This window comes from Ptychodera flava, chromosome 19 (assembly GCF_041260155.1).
Source record: "Ptychodera flava strain L36383 chromosome 19, AS_Pfla_20210202, whole genome shotgun sequence".
Lineage (NCBI taxonomy): Eukaryota > Metazoa > Hemichordata > Enteropneusta > Ptychoderidae > Ptychodera > Ptychodera flava.
The window spans coordinates 19,617,275-19,639,348 of record NC_091946.1 but is presented as its reverse complement, the minus strand read 5'-3'; positions in this window follow the sequence as shown (position 1 = coordinate 19,639,348).

Here is a 22,074-nt window from a genome sequence, read left to right as displayed (position 1 = left end):
ATCAAACCAATCACAGATTTTAAGCGGGTGGCCGCTTTTTAACAACAGCGCTCTCACATGGGCATTTTTGATACCAAGGAACGCCGCTTTGACCATATATGGGCATATTTAGATTACAGGTGACTGTATACCTTTAAATGATTCAACTACATGAATTTAATTTTAACAGCAGCAACAACAACAACACGAATGTTTACGTGCAGCGATAATTCCGACACGGGGCGAAATGACAACGATAAGTTCACTATTCCGAAATGTACCATGCATGTACTAACAGTTTCTGTTGCGCGTATTCAGTTTTCAATTTTTTTTCAAAGGAGGGTGTAAAATGACTTACGCTACCAGTCTAGATCGACGCGCGAGAATTGGAAGCGAAATCTTTGCTTTCTCTTTTTGCCCCAGGAAAAGTCATACTTGTTAAGACTTCACTAAACTGTTTCACTGTTTAGTTGATCGAGAAATTAAAAAAAAAATAGTTTTTTTGATGAGCCTATTTACGTTTTCTGTGTCGAGAATGCGTTGATTGAACAAATAGTCTACTTCCTGTGGTTGAGCAGCATTCTGAAATATATCACAAGCTAATAATAATAATTTATAAAAGACATTTATTAACAAATTGTCAACATTAGGCTAGAAGGGCAGATGCTGAGTTTTGTGTACGCTTCATTTAATATCTCTCCGGGGTTTAACTCGGAATCTTTTGTCCACCTACGAATGTTGGTTCACTTATACTATGTTGGTTAATTTTTAGTGTCATTCTGATATTACTGCTCTAGAAATATTAACTTAATAGTAGTCTTTGCTATTGTTTATTTGGTTAGTTTACAATGAGAGGGAGCTAGTGTCAGGCGCCTCTTCATATCAGCTGCCATATTGCCTCTGATCTTTTAAACATGTAATCCTAAGAGTATTGCTGGCTGTAAAAATGGAATTCAATTACATTTAAGGCAAAAAAAAAAAAAAAAAAAAAAAGCTGTTCAACGGGCGGGATGACTTCAAAGGTGGGTAAGTAGGTCGGGTTTTTTTTATTTTTTTTTGGGTTTTTCTTAAACAAAACATATAATATAAACACTTATTGTGTGTTTCATGCTTTTTCTTAGTCACATAACATATACTGGATATGTTGTTTAGTACGATCATGATTTTTTCAATTTTTTGTTGACATGGATTGGTTGTCTCACAACAGCTTCTGTGCCTTCACTTCTACAGTTCAATCTACAGGTGCCGCCAACTGGTAGATTTCATGAATTTCTCAAAATCATCACAAAACCTGTTTTGAAGGCTGATATACCAATTCTTTTTATTTTTGACCCTGACCTAAAACTAGGGGGGGGGGGGAAAGTGAGAGCTGTTCGTTACCAGTGCCCCTCCACTGGTATACACTGAAAATATGCCCTCCCGCTGAATTTTGATGCCCACTGCCCTCTGGTATCTACAGTCTGTCCGCTCCCCACTCCCCACAACAATTCAAGCTCCCCGCTGCCCTCTCCCCACTACTGAAATTCCCCATTGCCAACTAGATGCCCACTATGCAACCCAGATCAATACAAAACCATTCAAGCAGTTAGCAGAATACCTTGGAACATTGCTCCCGTCTAATTGCTTTCCCCTCCCTCTACGTATTTTCCGGTGCCCACTGTCAAAAATTTTCTCCCCGCCCGCTGAAAGTAATGAAATTTCTTCTCTGCCCACAGTAAATATCGATATTTTCTCCCCGCCTGCTGATTAGTTTTGAAATCTGCCCGCCTGCTGAAAAACTTCGCACGAACACCTTTTTGCACGAACAGCTTCGTTGGCGGCACCTGAATCTAACTGAGCTAATTTCTGTGTTGGTGTCACCACTGAGCTATATGAGCACGGTGCATTCCAACCAAAACTCGCGACCCAGAAACTGACGGGTCTGCCCCGGGGATGTCCAGGGTGACGTCGTCGAGCGAGGAGCGAAAATAGACCATTCGTCCTGTGTCCAAGTCAAACAAATGTCATAAGGTTAACTCCTTGTGCATTCTCGACAACGGATACACAAATCATGTCCGTCCTGCAGTGAGAACTGCTGCTTACAATCACACATTCGATAGGAGAAAGCCATGACGAAAATCGGAACGAGTGATGACTCAAAGAACAATAAAGAATTTTCAAGGAACACTGAAAATAGGAACACTAGAAAATATAGACTGTACAACCACTCAGACGTGAAATAAACGTCGATGAAATACGGAACACGTGGCGTAATAGTTTATTTTCCATGGCGTATTAACCCTGCCCTTCACCTTGACCAAATGTATGTGATGCGCTTCCACCTTTACTCTTCAAATCATAGCATGTATCAATCTCACTCAAGTCAATGTCATCGAAAATGTGAAGGTCATTCATCTTACAGACAGATGTTCACTGAATAACATCTCCGCGTTTCTTCAGATTCGTAAAGATTTCGGGGGAAAAAAAAGAAAATGTGGAGTGGTCCAAATAAGGGTCGGTCGGGCCCGTTGAACAGATAATTTTTTTTTTCTCGCCTAAGAAGATAATTTTCCAAAAAGCAAACCAATCAAACATATCACGTTTACGTTATCGGAAATAATAAGTAACACAATTGGAACTAATTTGCGAAATTAGGATCTTTTAATTCTGCAAATTCATCAAAAGAATTAGGTGTCCTACAGCTTAAACTTGCAATATTACAAATTACCCATAGAAACAAGTAAATTGAGCAAAAATGTAGATGAGCTAAAATTCACCAATTAAACCAACATTACTACAATATCATATTCTCCATAACAATAGTTCCAATCGTGTTAAAGATATACAGTCACCTGTAGTCTAAATATGCCCATACATGCTCAAAGGGGCGTTCCTTGGTATTCAAAATGCCCATGTGAGGGCGCTGTTTTTAAAAAGCGGCCACCCGCTTAAAATCTGTGATTGGTTAGATTTTCTCTTTCCATGGTAACTGTGGCAAAATTGAAACAGATGACAGTATATACCTTTAAGTCACATTCGCTGATTGTCAACTCAATCAAAATCAAGCTGTAGTCATGTGCTCGGTATTTTCGGCCCTTACCGTTGTGGTCGTTTACTTCCGCGTAGCCTCGCCTCACTACGTGTAGCTGGACTTTAATCAGATTGATTGTCAACTGCACTTGTGATTGACATGGATAAAGACTTTTCACAGGTCAAGTGGTCAAAGTTTCGAAGTAGGTTGAAAAGAGAAGTATCCTACAGGAAAACTTTCTTTGATCATGCATCTTGCGTCAGCATAGCTGCAGGAAAAAAATTTAATGTGACAATCATGTAGAATGAAGAAGGAAATCAGGGATATTTCCAGCTTCAATGCTAAACCTCTTATAAAACATTAGTTCATGGTCCCCGTAGATTTTGTCATAAAAATAAATCGTTTGACACGGCCTCTCTCTCGGGGGCTATTGCAATAGCTAATCATGACACAGCGTTTTCATTTTCGTGTATCTATGATCACATCCTTCCCGCCTTCATGCTTTGATCTGCAAGTCTGGCGAAACAGATCATTAAATAGCATTAACTTATGACAAATTCTCCTATTATTCCTTTCTACAACTAACTAGTACAGAAATATATATTGAGATGCAATTTTTTTGCATAGAGCACAGAATTCAAATACGTACAGTAAACCGTCATAACAGCCAAGAGCAGTGATGTATTCCAAATTTCCCCTAAGATACGGTCGAAAGCAACTATCCCAGCCTTTCGTAGAATAAAGTAGTAGAATCTCTTATCTAGATAGTATGCTTTCAGTGGGAGGATCGTTAGTGGTCGTTAGTTGTCATCCCCTTAAAAATGAAGTGTCGTGTCCAGGCGTTGAACCAGTCGTTCAAATCCGAAGAAAAATGTGGGCCTATTTTTTGGAAGTATATAAAAAGTAGACTTTAAACAGTTCAAAATTATTGTATCATTTTAGAACTTCGCACAGTAAAATGCCAAATGCGAGTACGATGCAAAAAAGATAACAACATTAAGTGTCCTAGTCTCTGGAGTTACGGTAGTACACATTCGAATATCTACAGTCTGGCCCACTGTGATGTGCTATGCATCGTGACATCGCCCGCTGACTTTCGGTGTCGCGTTGCCTTTGTTTTCCGCACCTCAGCAACGTTCTCCTTGCGTACCGTTATTACTGTGAGGTTTCCTTGGTCATATTGAAAAAAAAGATAAGCTGCTTCTCTGTGTTTTTGTTTCCACTGGCTTAGTTGTATATCTCCAACGATGAATTTATTTGCAAGACTGATTCTGCTGACGAGTAAAAATTATAGTTAATCACTGAATGTGCCCTACTAAAGAAACCAAAATCATTGTCTCCAAAATACAAGAGACGATCATAGTTAATAAGGAAGGTAGATCAAGGAATAAAAGAAGTTCTGCACACCAGGTGTAAGTCACCACATTCACGTTATTTGTGTTCATCACCATCCAGTTATATGAGATGTATGTATCGCCTTTATAGTGAAGCCGACATATTATTTTTTTGGAAAACAGCACCCAGATCATGGATAGACGAGTTCCTTCATACAGGGTAGCCCTTCTAACAGTAAATAGAACGGCGCGGCAAGGTCAGAGTATCCTACGACTTGAGCAGTGGTCGGTTTCTCTTTCAAGGTCAGAAGGTAAAATTAATGAGAATTTCTCCAGTAATTTCTTTCTTTGTTCGTTTTCAACTATCAGTGGGTGCCTATTGAGCAGAAGCTGTACTTGAAAAACCATCTTAAATTTGCTGTAATAACCTTCTAGTTACTGCCATTCCGCAGCTACATGTATATCAATAACCACCAGCTTGAATGACTTTCTGTGTTTTCACAATTGCAAGGTGTTGCCACTCTGTGTGTTATTATTATCATCACATCAACGTATTATTATGACCCTTTCATGATCCCTCGATATCGGCTTTCTTCACTCCTCATATTGTTTCAGGTTGCAAAGGTCATTGAGGTCTTTGAGCAGCGGTCAGTTTCGGCCTGTGCCAATGACACTTGTTCACTCTCGCCGTGTGCTTTTGATCAGCAAAACTTCGAAAGTACTACGAAAGACTACTTCTTCAGCCCTGTTAGTATTCAAGCAATACAGTGTTACCGTGGTCTACAAATGTCCGATACCATTGTATCTGAAGAAGTAAGAAGTAGGAGCTCAGACAACAATCTTCTTGCTGTTCCTTGGATATTACTCAAAGTAAGTACGCTAACATTGCGACCCTCATAATTACCAAATTACCAACGTAGCGCGCCGGGGACCGTAAGACGCAATTATACGGAAGCGCGGGGCCAGCAAGTATGGTCTTTATCCTCTTTGCGTGTTCATTTTGTATGTTCTAGGGACTGAACTGGTGAGATAATTTGCCATGTTTTTCATGACCGCCTTCAAAGTATTAGTAAAACACACACAGCCCCTAGCGCTCGTTCTCCGTGTCTCCTTCTCACCTGTGTACGTGTAATATGTATTGAAGTTAAATGTAGTGTACTAGATATTTATTCGTTTAGACAACCTCCGATGAACCATGCCAAGCAGATAGCTTTGTGCACTAGCGCGTAAATAGCCAAACCTCATTATGCTAACATTCTCAGGACAAACAAACAAACAAACAAACAAACAAACAAACAAACAAACAAACAAACAAGTAATGTAGTTCGCACCTCGAACTTTAGAGACTTACACATTTGCTAATTTTTTCCTCAAGCAAACTTTTAACCATCCTCTTTTCAAATTCAAGGATAAAAATCGGGGGTCACGATGCAAAGTTTGGTACTTGAGAAAAACGTTACTCAATATTGCTGACAATTTGGAATTCAAAATGGCCGCCGTCCCTGTGTTACCTCTATTAGGGGAAAAATAAAATTCCCGGTTTTCACAAAACTAAGCAGGTTAAAACTTATATCAGCTTCGAAGTGCCCCCTAAGTGGTATGCTAAAACAGAATTGTGAAAGTTTGAGATTCCCAGTGTCTGTCCCCAAGTTGCATTCCACCTTAATGCCGAATACGGGATTAAGCGGCATGGCATTACCATACAGTGTTCTCCATATTGTTTTAGTGGTGTGTTTTTATCTCTGGACATCGAGCGTTCACCTTTGCCAGATGTGGACTTACACACGGTTGCGAGCTGTCTTGGTTGTGGTGGTCACTACAGTAGCTTTGTGGTTAATAGTTTTTCAGAGAAACTGGGTGACCCGTAACTGGAGAATGATCCACTTTTGTCGATAGTTTTGTCAAAAGTTTTCCAAGATTTATTTCCAATCACTGCTGCCCGATTCTTGTACGGATGGTATCGCAACAAAATGCGTGTCTCTTCATTGTGGTTGCAGAACTTTGGATTGATGATAAGCTTCGTATTAATTGGGGCAAATTGCAGTATAATTTCATGGCAAAGCATAATATTATGCAGGAAATACTATAGTGGTACCACAAGCGACACGGCAATCGCAGCACGCTGAGCAGTGCTACCAAGTGCAGTCATCCAACGAACTTACAATGTTTCATTTCCGTGCTAGATGTTATGCATGTATGCAAAGCTCTGGTCGTCACTTTTATTTGGCGGCAGCACTCCATCTAATCCGGATGTGTGTGAACATTTGTGTGTTCTTTCACATGGATATGAAGTGGACGAAATTTTACAATAATGCAGTTTAATTATATTCAGAATATTTATTGGTCTGAATCACTCAATAATCTACCATTAGACTATATGTGAAATAAATACACCATGACATAAAATCGATGACATAATCAATTAGATGAATTTATTCAAATGGTACTTAATGAGGCTAGCATTTACATACAGTATTTTTCTATCTTATTTTAACTCGCAACATACTGGAGATAGCAGTTACAATTGCTTGATCGCCATGGCATGTCTCTAACACATCTCTGGCACTGTCTTATGTTCAAGATTCCTAACGAGATCTAGAAAAAAAAGAAAAGGAAATTTATTGTCGTGTGTGCACTTTCTCGTTTTACACGGTAGGCTACTAGATAAGATAAAATCCACATAAATAACACTATTAAAATTTGAATATCAACGACGACCCTTGATTACAATCATTAGAGTGTATTATTTTTTAAAGTGCATGATAATTAGTAATTGGCAATCGTTGAAATGTATAGACGTAAACATTTTCGGTTCTTCTGTCCGTTGTACTTCTCTAAAGGTGCTATTTGTATCATTGTAAACAAAATTCCCTTGAATAAAATCGCTGAGATGCTATGAAATGTTATGCTCTACTCATGGTTGTTGCTGCCCAATTGGCTTTTGGTCTTGAGGTGAAAATTTGGCAGTTTCTGTAGTTATGTTGTATGTAGTTTCTGTTATCATTCCAATCAAGAGATAAGCATTATTAGAAGAATACACTATATGCGTGCACGTATAGCGTATGATGACTATGTATATGTATATGTATGCATACGTATGTATGGCCGATGTATATATGTGTCTATCTATCTATCTATCTATCTATCTATCTATCTATCTATCTATCTATCTATCTATATAAAATTCCTCTCTTTATACATTTTCCATCTGTTCTATCTCTATTATAAGCATGATTGTGTAAATTAATTCTTTTACATTTGGCGCCTCATAAAGATACTAGACCAGCCCACTGTATTCACCTAGCTTTCTCGCCCGTACTCTGTAATTACTGGCCGGGGTTCTCGTTCGCCCCACCATCTGCATTTAAGCGACAGTCTGAAAAAGTATATTTTCGCGATCACCTCACCATCAACGCGACAGTTCGCTGAAGTTTATTCCTTCGTTTTACTCTTTTTTGATGTATATAAGCCGACGGACTTAATGCAAGTCTAGGAATACGCACTCGTAGGTTAACTGCTACTAGTATGGGAAGTCTGTGTACCGATAACGATAGAACGAGACCAGACCGCTCCATTTTCACCATCTTATTTTCACCATTTTCATAATAAAAGCGGGCTAAGCTAAAATAGCTAGTTATTTTCAGAGATTGTTTTACTATCGTTAGCCTTCAGGATGACTTGGTTGAATATCTGAAAGAGATCGTAATTTGCAGTTCTTAGGGCATGTTGAACATGCATGCCGAATGCACTCACAGCGATCACGAATGTCTGAAGTAATACCGACATTAGCAAAGGAGGGCCCGTTTTAGCATCATCGCATTCCTTTTCGCATGATTCCAGCCAGACCTCGCAACCTGCTTTCTCTCGCTTTCTTGCCGCTGGTGGTACACTCAGTGCGCAAGGCAAAACGACTAGCAAGTGATTGTTCAAGTACAGGTCTGGAAAGCGAGACCAACGCAACAAAGTCATCAGGAACTGTTATTTGAATTTGACCTGGAAGTCATCATGATTGTGTTGAACAATGTGATTGATTTGATTTCAACTGCTCAGTAAACTGTGCTAATACCATTTCTATTTCATTTCTGTTTAACCTCAAACTGATGGTTATTTCTTCTTCTGAATAGCATTAGAACATAGAGATGATGGATAAACTTCACCGGGCCTTTCATGCAGGGTCATGCCGCTGCAACTTCGATTCGAAGTCAATTTTGTTCGCTCGATAACTACATTGAGTACTGTAATCAGGTCGTTTATGGGAGAGGAAATTTTGAAGTATAGATCGCTGTAGCTTGTACCGGCAGGGAAATTGTTACCGCTAGTTACGTAAGCTTGTACTCAATATAATTCACACAGAATGAGAGACTCGACTTTAAGTTTGCAATCGTAAATGAAATGTGCAGGGATAACACAGTTTGTTGAGCTGTAAATGTACAACGCATGATCTACCTTTTGAAATACATTTAAGACAGAAGTAAAATAAAAGTTAGTTTAACCGCTTCACGAGTATATTATAGCTTTATCAATATACCAGTGAATTTTGTGACGTCATTTTCCCAGATTATTACTGATATTGTATCTGATTATCCAGCATGGTAGCCCAAGATGTTTTCTACTTCTGCAAGTTCATTGGCATTGTCAAAACTATAATAATATTACCCTCCCGACCCATAATGACTCAAGCAAACTTTGCACTCCATTATGTACTCGGCTTCGCCTGGTACATTAAAGTTTGTTTTCGTCAATTATGGGCCGGGAGGGGGTACACTACAGCTTAAATATATTTGGTCTTCTGCAGCAGTTAAGAATTAAATGAAACATGTAGAAGGTTTTCCTTTATCTATCCTCAGATTTAGGCTGTGTTCACAAATAACGGGGGAGGGATGGCTAGAGGAATTCAGGGAGAGAATTCGAAAAAGGGGTATGGACTTGAAAATTTTGCTCAGCCTATAAGAGATCTGAAGATGATTTTGTGCCTTTTTACTCCTTACGATTCCAAGGTTTGGTAGGTAATTCAATGAAAATTGAATGACATTTAAATGTCACCGAATTGTTCTAAAGTTAGTAATAATTAAACAAGATCTGGAACCATTTTGCCAATTTTCATGGCCTTTATATCGAAAAGATCTAAAAATGCGTGAATTTCGTAAACAAGATAAACAAGTCGGCCTAATAACGGGCAGAAGCTGCAAATGTTGATAAGTTTAATGCAATATATCAAATGCAGTTTCTTGCTGTCTCCCTACATTATGCTAAAACACACAAAATGCAAATATTGGATGATAATTAAATTAGAGTCCAGACTGAAAGTCATTTGTCAATGATACAAATGCACGGTACACATACACAAGCTGTGTTGGCAAGCTCAAATAACAGTTCAACATGTAGTGAGTAGAACAAGAGCACAGACGTAAAAACTGAACAAAAATGTTGTTGAAATCATCAAAATTAGTACATCTACTGAACTGCTACTGCCTATGGGCAGTGTCACTGTCATTGCATACCTGAGCAGTGATAGAGATAACTGTGACTCTGATGTACATGGTTGTTGAAGAAGAATTTGGGTCAAATGACACTCATGACGGTGAAACATACTTGTACACAAGACCAGGCCAGAAAGCACCACATGGAAGACCTGGAGACTTGACAATCGCAGGGGTATTTGAATTCTGGCGTATGTGAATATTCAATATTAAAGAAAAAATGGGGCCACTGTGCTTGATTTTCTAAACTTTTGACATTCTCATTTTAAAATAACAGACATGTAAATGATTCGAATTTAAATGAAAAAATGTGTGACTAAATGGAATTAGTTATTCTTACCAAATTTGCCATTATTACACCCAAAATTTCAGAGATTGAAACATTTATATGATAGAATATTTTAACCTTCCAGTATTGTCAATTTTGTAAAACTTTTATAAGTAGTATCTAAGTCATATATGTCTTATACTTATGAAAAATATCTTTGATAGGTCATTGTGCTCTGTTTTTCACAATTTGGTAAAATGTAGCCATAAATTGACAATTTGCACATTATCTCATGATCTTCATCTTGTGTGCTCTGGCCAGATCTAGAGTTGGATTAACTCAAGTCGCTTTAAACTGATAAATCCAAAATGTCCACTGATACGTTTAAAACTTGCGGTAGGAATACGGCTCTACAAAACTGCTAATAACCGTTAGGGTCAAACATCTGCGAGCTGAACTGCCCAAATAAATATACGGCTACATGATAATATGGGAGTGGGAACTTGAAAGATTTTGATCATATAGACGGGATGGGAACTTGAATTTTTTAGAGCATTGAGGAGGTCTGATAAAAGATTCAATCATGGTTCCCTAGTCTCCCTCACCGTTCTTTGTGAACGCAGCCTTACAGCAATCCTCTTACAGTTCTCTACCGAGCCGTCACGAGTGAAAAAGAGACCACCTTTCTTTTACATTTGTGCTGAATGTCGACATTTTCCAAGTCCGTAATATCATCGAACTTGTAGAAAAAAGTCTTCATTTGTAAAAAAATAGTCTGAATTGCTTTATATAAGAACTATTGACATAACACGTACCGCAGGTTTATTTCACAGATATAGCCTCGTTTCTTATCACAGGATTCATCGTTCCATCTCCCCTTGCGGTGACCTCGCATTTCCACACAGTTCTCTTTCTACCACCATTCGGTTCCTTGTTGTCCCAGTTCCAATACCAAGTCTAAGAGAAACGTTAAGGTAAGGAATTTCAAATGAAATCATCTCGGCATATTTTGAGGCTTTTTCGTTTGACTTGAAACCTATACTCACGTTCTGGCTGTCATTAAAATTGGCATTAATAAAAAGAAACATTTTCACACAAATTGAATCTTATTCGAGCGGTTTTTAGACAGTTGTTATTTTGACGAAAGACGGGAAAAAAGTTTGACTTCAATCATGGCGACATTTCGTGGAAATTGCTGAGCTCGCCCCGTTTTGGCGTAAGTAGCTGTGACATCATTGATAGAATGCGCGATGGCGACTCAATGCATTGGCTAAGATGATAGTGATTATTTCTTGAGCGAAATCTGAGAATGTCATCGTCACAGAAGAAGACAACGCCAAATGGTATTTCATTATGCTGTTCAGAATTTACAGACCGGTAGATTTTAACGATCGGACCAAAACATAAGCGATAGGAGTGGAACTCTCAATGACGACTCCACCACAGTCCAACACACTAGTGGACTACTGTACACAACAAAAGCTAACAAAGTGGAAACTAAGACTGGAGTTGCCATCCCACCTCGTTATTGCTTCTCAACATGAACTGCCTGAACTGTCAAAATCTGTACTCAAAAAATTTGAATGACATTATGGTGTTTTTAGATACATATAGTAGAGATCCAGCTGAAAATTGTCCACCGTTTAACGTTTGACACATCGTTCCGATCCACAGCTGGAACCGGCCGAGGGCCACGTTAGCATAAAAACCCAACTAGTTTCCTCGCCGCAAAGTTTTAGTTTCGCGTCGTAAAATCTTAAATCAAGTTTGGCACTTTTAAAACTATGTGATCGTGAAGACATGTTGTCAACCCTAATTCTCGGGAAGAGGTGAATTAAAATTATTTATAGTTTCCCCAAAAACTACCATATATAGTGAATTAACTTTTTGGTGAAATTCTAAAATCAAATTTCTTGCACGCACATGGACTTGTAACCACCCTAGTCAACTCAAGTACATTGTATTAATCATCAAGTGTACATAAAAAAATGTTTTAATTATTTTTGTATCGGAAAAAAATTATTCATAGTTTCCTACTAGACTACCACGTATAATGAATCAACATTTTGTTGAAATTTCAAAATCAAATTTCTTGGACACACATGTGTATAAGCACAGACAAATATAGAAACAGACTAGCAACGCGGCATGCCTTTTGTTCCATGGTCGTCTCGCTAGACTATTGCCTTTTCATAAAAAAGAGCTTTCAAAGATGTTAAACTTTTTGAAGACTTTGTTTGTGGTTGATAATTGCGCGAGATTATGCGAAAATTACGACGAGATGGCATCGTGCTGCCAGTCGCGTAGCAACCATAGTTACTTTGTGAGCTCTCAGGGCAGAAACACTGCTTCACGCCAATCAAAACATAACACGCCAGCAGTTTCATAAACATGTCCTTCCTTGACGAACGTGTAAAAGACGGTATGACTGACCGTTAACCATTGAGTAAAACCAGACAGTATCGATAAAAGACTTTCAAATTTGGTTCAAACACACTCATTATATATTCGTAAAAATATGATAGGAATTTTTAAAACGGTAAAACTCACTGTCCTGAAGCTCAAACACTCCCTTTTTTGCCAGCACGCCAGTTCCGCTCAGCACCACACGACAACAGCAACACCAACTTTGCCGAACATACTTTCGCTTAACAATGGGCGAAAATCCGAAAATTACCGAAGGATGCATGGTCGGCACTCTTCGGAAAAAAGAGGCGAGAGCAAGCTGAGGCGCGGCGAACATGGATTGGTTACGTAACCGCTTCACGCCTTGAACAATACCCGTTGCTAGTCTGTTTCTATATTTGTCTGTGGTTGAATTAGTTACATCATTTCCTTTAGCAAGGCCACGAATTCAGAAACGAGCCGAATGGCAGCAAATTTCAAAGTTGCACAAAATATTGCATTTGTATAACATTTAACAGCGTCGTTTCCTTGGGATGATGCGTTTATTTAATAGAGTAGGGATAGCAAAATCATATAGCATGGCTTATTTAAGCAACATTAACTTTAAATTTATGCCGGACTTACACTTTAATTGACAATTATTAAAACCATATCTCTCTGAACAAGGATGTACACGAACCATTTTTGCTGTCCACAAAGTGTCACCATTGACTAGATTAGGTTAGTCATTGATAATTTAATTTTATTACCCTTAATTTACAGATCACGAGAACAGCTTATCCTCCTCGCCACTATCCCATTTCCAAGAGTTCTCACTAGCTATATCATTCAATCCAATCCAGACCTGCCCTCCTTCACGATCGATTATGCCTGTTTTGAGAGGTATACGAATTTGAGAAAGTTCGCTTAGATTGCAAGTAAGTCGGATATCAACGAAGAAAGGTATTAGCGTTATTGAAGTAACCATTGACGCTAACAGTAGACAAATGGTGTACAAGTATTTTCCAACATGAAAGATAGCATTCACAAGGCTCACCGACGCAAGCTTGTTTGTCTGGGCTAAGACTGGTAAACGTTACGGAACTGTCAGAGACGAAGGCGAACACTCAAACATGGTACGTTAAATATAGACATTAATCTATTCTTATCTAGCTTGCATGAGAGAGAGAGAGAGAGAGAGAGAGAGAGAGAGAGAGAGAGAGAGGAGAGAGAGAGAGAGAGAGAGAGAGAGAGAGATGTCAAACCTGCAAGATAATGATCCTCATAGCGTCATTGATTGTCGTAAAATTTGCATTGCGCTTTCGGCATTCTTCTCTAGCTGCAAGCCATCTATAGTCACGATGTTTGTAAAAATAGTAACAACTGTATCGGGTACATCGATATATGGGACCTGCAAAAACAATTGAGTACATTCTTATTTTCCGGCTGTTATTTTTGAGGCATTTATACGGAGTTCTTCATGTCCAACAGTTTTGAACTTGCACAATCAGTTTAGATATCGTAACAAGTGTTAACTGAGAAGTTGTTAAGAAAGACAGGCTAACAGAGAACATCGTTGATCATTAACTTTTTTTAAGGAGGTACGCTACCATTCCAAAAAATGTTGGGACATTCTTGAAGTTGACTTTTCTGAAATAATCTTTATGTGTACATTGCAAAGATATGAAAAAAATATGGGGTACCCATGCAAAATTTTGAAAAACACATGCTAAAATTGACAGAAAACCTCTAAATCTCCCTTTTTGCGAAATTTGCACTTACCAGCAGAATCTTTATTTCATTGCAAACGATTAACAGATCCTAGTGTGCATACCACATTTTTGCATTGCCAGGACAGCTGAATTAGGACAATCAACTAAACTTTGTGATGTCTTGTCTTAAAGATTAAATATTAGACCCTAAATTTATCATTTAACTGTAAAATTAGTCTTTTTAACAATATAAACTTCATATAAATGCACAAAATAATTTTCAAAATGTTAAAAAAGTACAGCAATATCTATCAAACAGATAGTGTTCTTTGATTTAGAAGCAAAAAAAGTTGGGGTCACCACGCAAATTTTCTTACTAAACAGCAAAAAGTGACGAAAAAAGGTGAATTTTGTTAGACCTGAGATTTGACCCTCTAGCTTACTGATATTATGTCAGAGCTACAATTGTTAATTATTCTCTTTCTTGATCTTTCAAAATAAAAATAACTGTCGATTTTTCAGTGCAAAAATATAATTTCGGTTGTTTTGATTCATAAAAACTTCTGAAAGAAATATTATAAGGTCACTAGCATGATTTTTTGCCATTTTGTCCTGTTATTCACGCTCACCAGGTTAGGTAGTCTAAAAGGAACATGTACATCTTCTGGACAAAAGAGGGCGCTCTCCTATATAGAATGGTAGCGTACTACCTTAAGGGCGAAATATATGCGTCTTCGATATTTAGGTATGATGGTTTTATGATAGTTGACTACAGAGCCGAGAGCGAATGGAGACTTTGAATGCGGATTTTAGAATACCAACAATTAAGAGATGAGCAAGGAATGAGGTGATTTTAGGAAATGAGTACAATGATTTTTAAGAATATATTTACTTCTCTGCACTTCAATGTCCGAGTCCGTTTCGGAGTCCGACTGAGAGTCAGATTCACCATCCTGATCATCTTCCCATGCTTCCATATTAAAATCATCAACATCGGTCAATCCATATTCCTCCACCTTCTCAACAGTTGATTCTTCAGACGCGCCACAGAAGGAACAATCATCCCCAGGCTGAGGGCAGCAATGACAATAAATCGTAGCATTATCTTGAACGAAGCTCCAAAAGTTATCTTTTCGAATAGATTAGCAGTAAAGTGCAGGTAATGATACACACGGTAAATTCAACTCCTTTATATCTTTCCAAGAGCCGTCAGGGGGACTAATTGTAAGGTACTAGCTGGTACCGTCATACATAGGCGGCGAAAACAAATATTAATAATAATAACTCTTTAAATACCACGCACAGCAATGTTTCTTTCGATATGAGGAATAAGTCATTAATTTGCATAAAATACTGCTCCTGGAGGATCATTGGACGTAGTTTGTGAATTTGTCAATTAAAAAAAATTATTAGGCACAGAGACAAGTGCTACCCAGCTTTTATGATCGCGCCCGAACAAAATAATGGGCAGCCAAAACAACTAAAAAGAAACTAGGTTGTCGTGCGATTTTTTCCAGTTTGTCAAAAATAAACTCCGTTATTTTTCAATCTGTTCTGTAGGTTTCCAACTGTCTTTTTGGCTGTCTGTCAGTAAATATGTATGCTACGTGAATGTCCTTTTTTTCTTCTGGTATGTATGTAAACATATTTTGCCTAGTGTTTTATCTTTCAAGTAAATCTAACATGACCGCATGAAGGTATAAATTGTGGAAAATTACATGTGAAATATCAGAAAAAGACAATCGTAATATGCGACAGATTTGTTACATTTTCGATTGGTAATTTGTCAAGAACAACATGTTATCGTAAAACCATTGACTTCCATATCAAACATTTTGTGATGAGTTTCAAGCTTTACAAAATTTATCTCCGCTACGGCTCTCATGATGATTTGGAAGTCTGAGTAATATGTAGCATTGAATTGCTGCTGAAGAAGCAGTTCCCAATCCCTGGTATTTGCATTAGTATTTGTTGACATTGAGTATTTACATGGTGCAAGCCCTTTTTTCCTTAGAAATTTACTTAAAGTTAGTCAATTTGTTTTCAGATAAAGCTGACAAATGGCCTGTCCCTTTAGCTTTAACGATTATTTAAAAAATAAGTTTGACTTGCATGTTTTTCTTTTGAAGAAGTGATGACGTAACTCATTATGATGATGATTACATTTACCATTTGCTTTAAAGGATAGAGGCATTAGGAGCGACAAATCTACCTCTAACGGCTTAGGGCATAATTTTAACATTACAAGCTTTGTTGGAATTACGTCATCAAAGCATTTGCAGGTAAAATATTAATACTGAAGTGAGCAGATATGTGTTTGAGACGTGGGTACACAAACGCAATATTTATTTTTCACCTTTAGAATTTAATTTGATACCAGGTGTCCAGACTAACCTTAGAGTAAATCAAGTGAGATTCATTAAGCAGACCCTGTCCTAAATCTAATATTAATATTCTGTCAATATTTTGTTATGTTTGCATTCCGGTTTTACTTACTCTTTGTATAGGATGTAGTGAATGGAAGCTCACAGTTGGGACCCAAACAGAAGGTAACACTTTGTACCAGCTGTTACACCTCTTTGACTTACGTCATCGAGCTGATCATTTCAAGACGTTCATGACCATTTTCATTACTCTACGAATTGACAAAGAGATCTGAACGGACAGTTATCATGACCAGAGAAGGCTATAATGATTGCTTTCTCGGGACACGCCTTTTGCATGCTGAAAAGCTATGCTACACTCTACATGCATGGGAATTTATAGTTGTCGGCTGCTCTTATCATAAACATGAATGAAGGGCTGAAGCTTATCAAAGTGGTCACATTGGCTGAACAGAAGGGTATCTGCCGAAAAATAATTTTTATGACGTATCTGGCTTCAACAGCGTGCAGGAAGAAATTCACTTCCTATGATAGTGTATGAGATCAAATCAGATCGTTACAAAAATTGTCCAAACACATTTCTATTCGAACATACCGGCATCGATTCTATTTTATCTATTTGGGAGTGCAGATATTCAATGGAGCATCAAAAAGCAATAATTCTTCATTTCTCTTTCTTTTCAATGTATTTTTCACAGCTTGAATAATCGATTTCTTTTCTATAGCTCTGTGCATGCTGTAGTGTTGGTGAGTTTGAATTTTTCGGTTAAGGTTCCGCATTCTACACTTTATAATTCTGCCAACAAAATACTACACGGTAAAATTGCTTTCTGACTAGGAAACCCTGGCTTGTCACACGTTTTCGTGCACGTGGTCATGTTGTGCAGACAAACAACAATTCTTGTAAAATGTAAAAACCTTTCAGTCGTAAAACGTTATGGTGCTAACACCTGTTAGTTTAACTCTTTATGGCTGTCATTTCAAGTTTACACAGCGAAAGATTTTCCCTGACCAACAGGACATGATCTGCCCAAAATAAACTAAAATATTGCTCAGACGAAAACATTTCTCCGTATTCCCTTGTGGAAAAACAACCTTTTGCGACCCAAAACGCGTCAGAAATCACTTTGTTTGATATCCAGAGTTGTAGCATAATTATGGCCATACTCTGACGACTTCACGATTCAACAGGACAGGTAGACATAGTTGTACTATCAATTCATTATTAGGCAGCAATTATATGTAGAATCCGAAATGTGAAGTACCGATCACAATACGAAAATAGGCGATATCTGGTCTGAATTCAAATTGTGAAGCGTCCAAAAAGTCTCGCAGTTGGCGGATTTCGGCCTATTCTTTGATTTGTTTCGGTGTAAGTTATACTTGGTCCCACCGTACACTGCTTAGTCTGATTCGATTGTAATTGACAATTTCTGTTATGCATATCCACGCGTTGTAAATCGCCACAACGTGACCAGAACACTCAATGTGTTTATTATTTGGTCTGAGGAGGTAGTTTTTTTCCTTTGAATTTTAAATTTAATACATTTGATTTTCAGTTTTTTCAGAGTAATTACTGCGATTACTCACAGATGGTACAACGTCACGGCAGGACTCATAACGTATAACTATTGCTCACGCGGTTTTATGTGTCATGGTTATGTGTATATGGGAAATTATCTTCAAATTACCGCACATGTCTTTTTTGAATTAGTTGTTGACAGAATAAGTCATACAATACCGTACGAGTTGTTAGTACATTTATCTTTTATATTTCCTTAGTAGATTTGCGAAATAAAAGCTTGTACATTTATGAACATTGTTATTAATGTTCTAAATCAAGGTATAATTTTGTTGTCCAACTTCAATCAAAGTTATGTACAGTTTTATAGAAGACTTGTGGTTTGTCCAAACAAACGGTCTTGTGATGGACAGCAGTAACGAATGGCCGTCTACTTGAACTGCAGTAATTTTAAGAGATTTGGACAAGTTTTAAAAGTCACGGGTTTTTATAGGGTATAACGAGAGAAACTTTTAACTTTGAACATCGAAGATTTGTAATATTAAAATTACTTCTAGGAGAAGTATTTTACAAGCAGAACTAAAATGAAACTAAAAACAGGAATAATCAAAGTGAGACTTGAGTGGACACCGTGGGTCATCAGTATGTATTAGGGAGATGGTGCAGTGGCAAAGAATGTGAAATTTTCAGAAGAGTTACTTTCAGAATGTGCTTTGGAATACAATTCAGAATAACATTCAGACACTCACAATGTGAGATAATATTCTGTATATTCAAGAAGAGTCCTTTCAGAATGTGCTTTGGAATACAATTCAGAATAATATTCAACACTCACTATGTGAGATAATATTCTGTATATTCTAGAACTAACAAGCTCTGCCTGTTAGTATGTATTGTCAATGTCACTGTTGGATGTTGTTGTCAAATGTCTGTGTACTAAGTGTGTGTATTCTGATTTATTTTGGCTCTTTTTTTTAATTAGTAGCTGCAGTAAAGACACAGTGAATACCAGTACTGCAAAAGAAAGAAAATATGTCAGAGATAGGTTGTCTAGCTATGATTCACTAAAATGATTTAAATTTCACATTAAATATTTTGATTTTACATTCAATGCACATTATGCATTTCCTCTGCGAACAACATTCTCCCAATAGCCACTGTAAAACTGAAATCAGATGGGATTCTTGATCAGTGTCATTATTCTAATTCAGCACAGATTTGTGCAATTCTGACATATAAATCCAATAGGAAACTAATACACCATTATCAGTTGATGTTTCAATTGCAGCTGGACTGCACAAAATTTACAATCTTTGTACAAGGTACCAACTATGTTATCATCACCATAAATATATGCATCTGAAATATCATCAGAATAATTTGCAAATTGTTCAGAAATTTTAGAACACTGCTAAACAAATATGGACTAAAGAAATAAAAAAATACACACTAAAGATGGGCTAAATTATTGAAATGAAATAACATACAGTAATAAATATGCATATGTTGAAACAAACTGTGGACTACACTTTATTTTTCAACATTTTAAACTGAAATGTTTAGCCATAATTTGAACGCCACACTATGACACAGAGGGGTAATTTTAAAATTCGTTTTACAACCGAATGAAATTCATCGACCGTCATATCTTGAACACAGAAATGCCTTGCTATATTGTGAATATTTCCGGTGGCGATAGCCCACTGTCCGTGCACCAGCGTACAATGGTCGGAAAGAAAAATGTGCCAGTTACATTTTGCAACACATGGGTTATAAACGTTTGATAATTGTTGTTTATTTAGAAGTGTTAAATGTCTTTACATATTCTTTGCCCCATTTCCGCACGCTCGTATTTCTCTTGATATTGCGTTTACTGAGAAAATTTACCTAATGGCCCCTATCGACATGCCGAAGGGCATGAAAACGCTTCCGCCAATCATAGCAACGATTACGTCTTACGATATCTTGTACTATGTAATGTCGAATGTATTGGAAAGCGTGCGGAAGAACGCTCAATCTGATTGGGCATAACAAATGACGCCATTCGGGGAATTGTGTTTAACGGAAAAACGGCGTGGTCTACAAGTTCTATCGGGACATTTTGGCAAGTTTCACGATATCAGTGAAAATACAAGATATAGTAATTTACTAAAGTGAAACCAGGAGGGTCATTTGTTTCAGACTCGGTATGCTAAAATGAAAATATATCCTAGTTTGAACCATGTAAACACCACATTTCGCTTACTCCGCTATGTTCGTGACGGCACAACCTTACAGGGGCCCCCGACTCATACTCAACAAAAGTTACGATGCCCCAAAACAACAAAAATTCTCGCAAATCGGGGTTGAACTTTCAGTTTCCACTGTAAGAATCCCAAGTGTGGTAGAAATCAGGGGAACGGTTGTTTTTAATGCACGCCAAAACCCTAATCGTAAAACAATGGCGTCGTCATCACGCGACTAACATTTTTCGAATGAACTCCATGAATATTGAAAACACAATTACAGTCGATCCCTCGTAAATTTAGATACTCTTTTTAAACTAGACCATAATTAGGGCCCATATTGTATACTCGATGTGTGGTGAGATGTTGCCACACGTTTTGACACGACTTATCAGTGACGTGCTTTGGATAACTTTCGAGGCCGTTTCTTTCTGCACACAGCTTCTCAACTCTCATTCACTCACAGATATTATCGGTACACGCAAAGTTAACACATGCTCTAAATACGGATACAAAAATAAACCTCTTACCGAATGTCGTACTGGCTCCACTGGTGTGACTGTAGATAGACGTAGCAGGAACTGAATCTCGTAGCGACACACAGAAAGTATGGCTGCTCGATGCATGAGAGCGAGGTTGAAAGGCCTTACTGGTTCTGACCACTAGATGGCGCCGCAAACACAACTTTACGAACCCCTTACTGCTAACGTACACTCCTATGAGAAAACCCACTGATCACATTTTTTATTTTATTGAAAAAAAATAATCACACATAAAACAGTATTCATGGTGTAAATTATTTTAAAAATAATTGTTTCTTAACTATGATGTTTCTACAAGCTGATAAAAGTATGGCCATCACATTTGCTTAAGAAGTTCTTGAGTATACTGGTAGTCTTATTACAAAAATCATTAAATATGCAAATTAGAATTAATTAACCAAACTTACTAAACTTTTACCATAGTTATGCTATAGGGTAACAAGTAACAAGTCATTGACAATGACATAGTCCCCACTTGTAATAGGAGTATTAGTCTTGATGGGGCAGGGAAATGAGGTCATTAAGAAGTATCACTGGAGTGTATATGTTCAGATCTATGGACACATAGGTCTATGTCATTGTTCCCAATTTGAAACAAGAGGCATGTCTAAGTTATGGTTCTAAATCGGGAAAAAGATCAGACCTCTAGCTGTATTGGCCAGCCAAGAAATACATATGTGCATAATAAATGAGGTACAAGATGTGACATCTTAAGGTCTATTATCCTATCAAAATTGAAGCGTAAAGAACTTGTGGTTACTGAGTTATGCATATATATGCATATTCAAGGTCAAAGGTCATCAAGGTCACGTGACATTTTGAAAATAAAACATTGTATTGCTAATTAATCCATATATGCCAAAATTCAGACCTCTAGCTCTATTGGCTTGCCCACAATTATATATGGGCATAATTAACGAGGTAAAGCATGTGTTGTCATAAGGTCTCCCATCCTACTAAATATAAAGGACATAGCACTTGTGGTTACTTATTTATTGACATAATCGTGTATTTTAGGTAAAAGGTTATCAAAGTCACATGACATTTTGTCAAAAAATTTCTATCCTATAGTCTATCCCTATATACTAAAAATCATATATTTACCTCTATTGGCTTGCTCAAAATTAGATATGCACATAATTGATGAGGTTCAATACGTGGCGTCACAAGGTGTCCCATCATACCATATATGAAGGGTGTAGCACTTGTGGTTACCGAATTATGGACAAATAT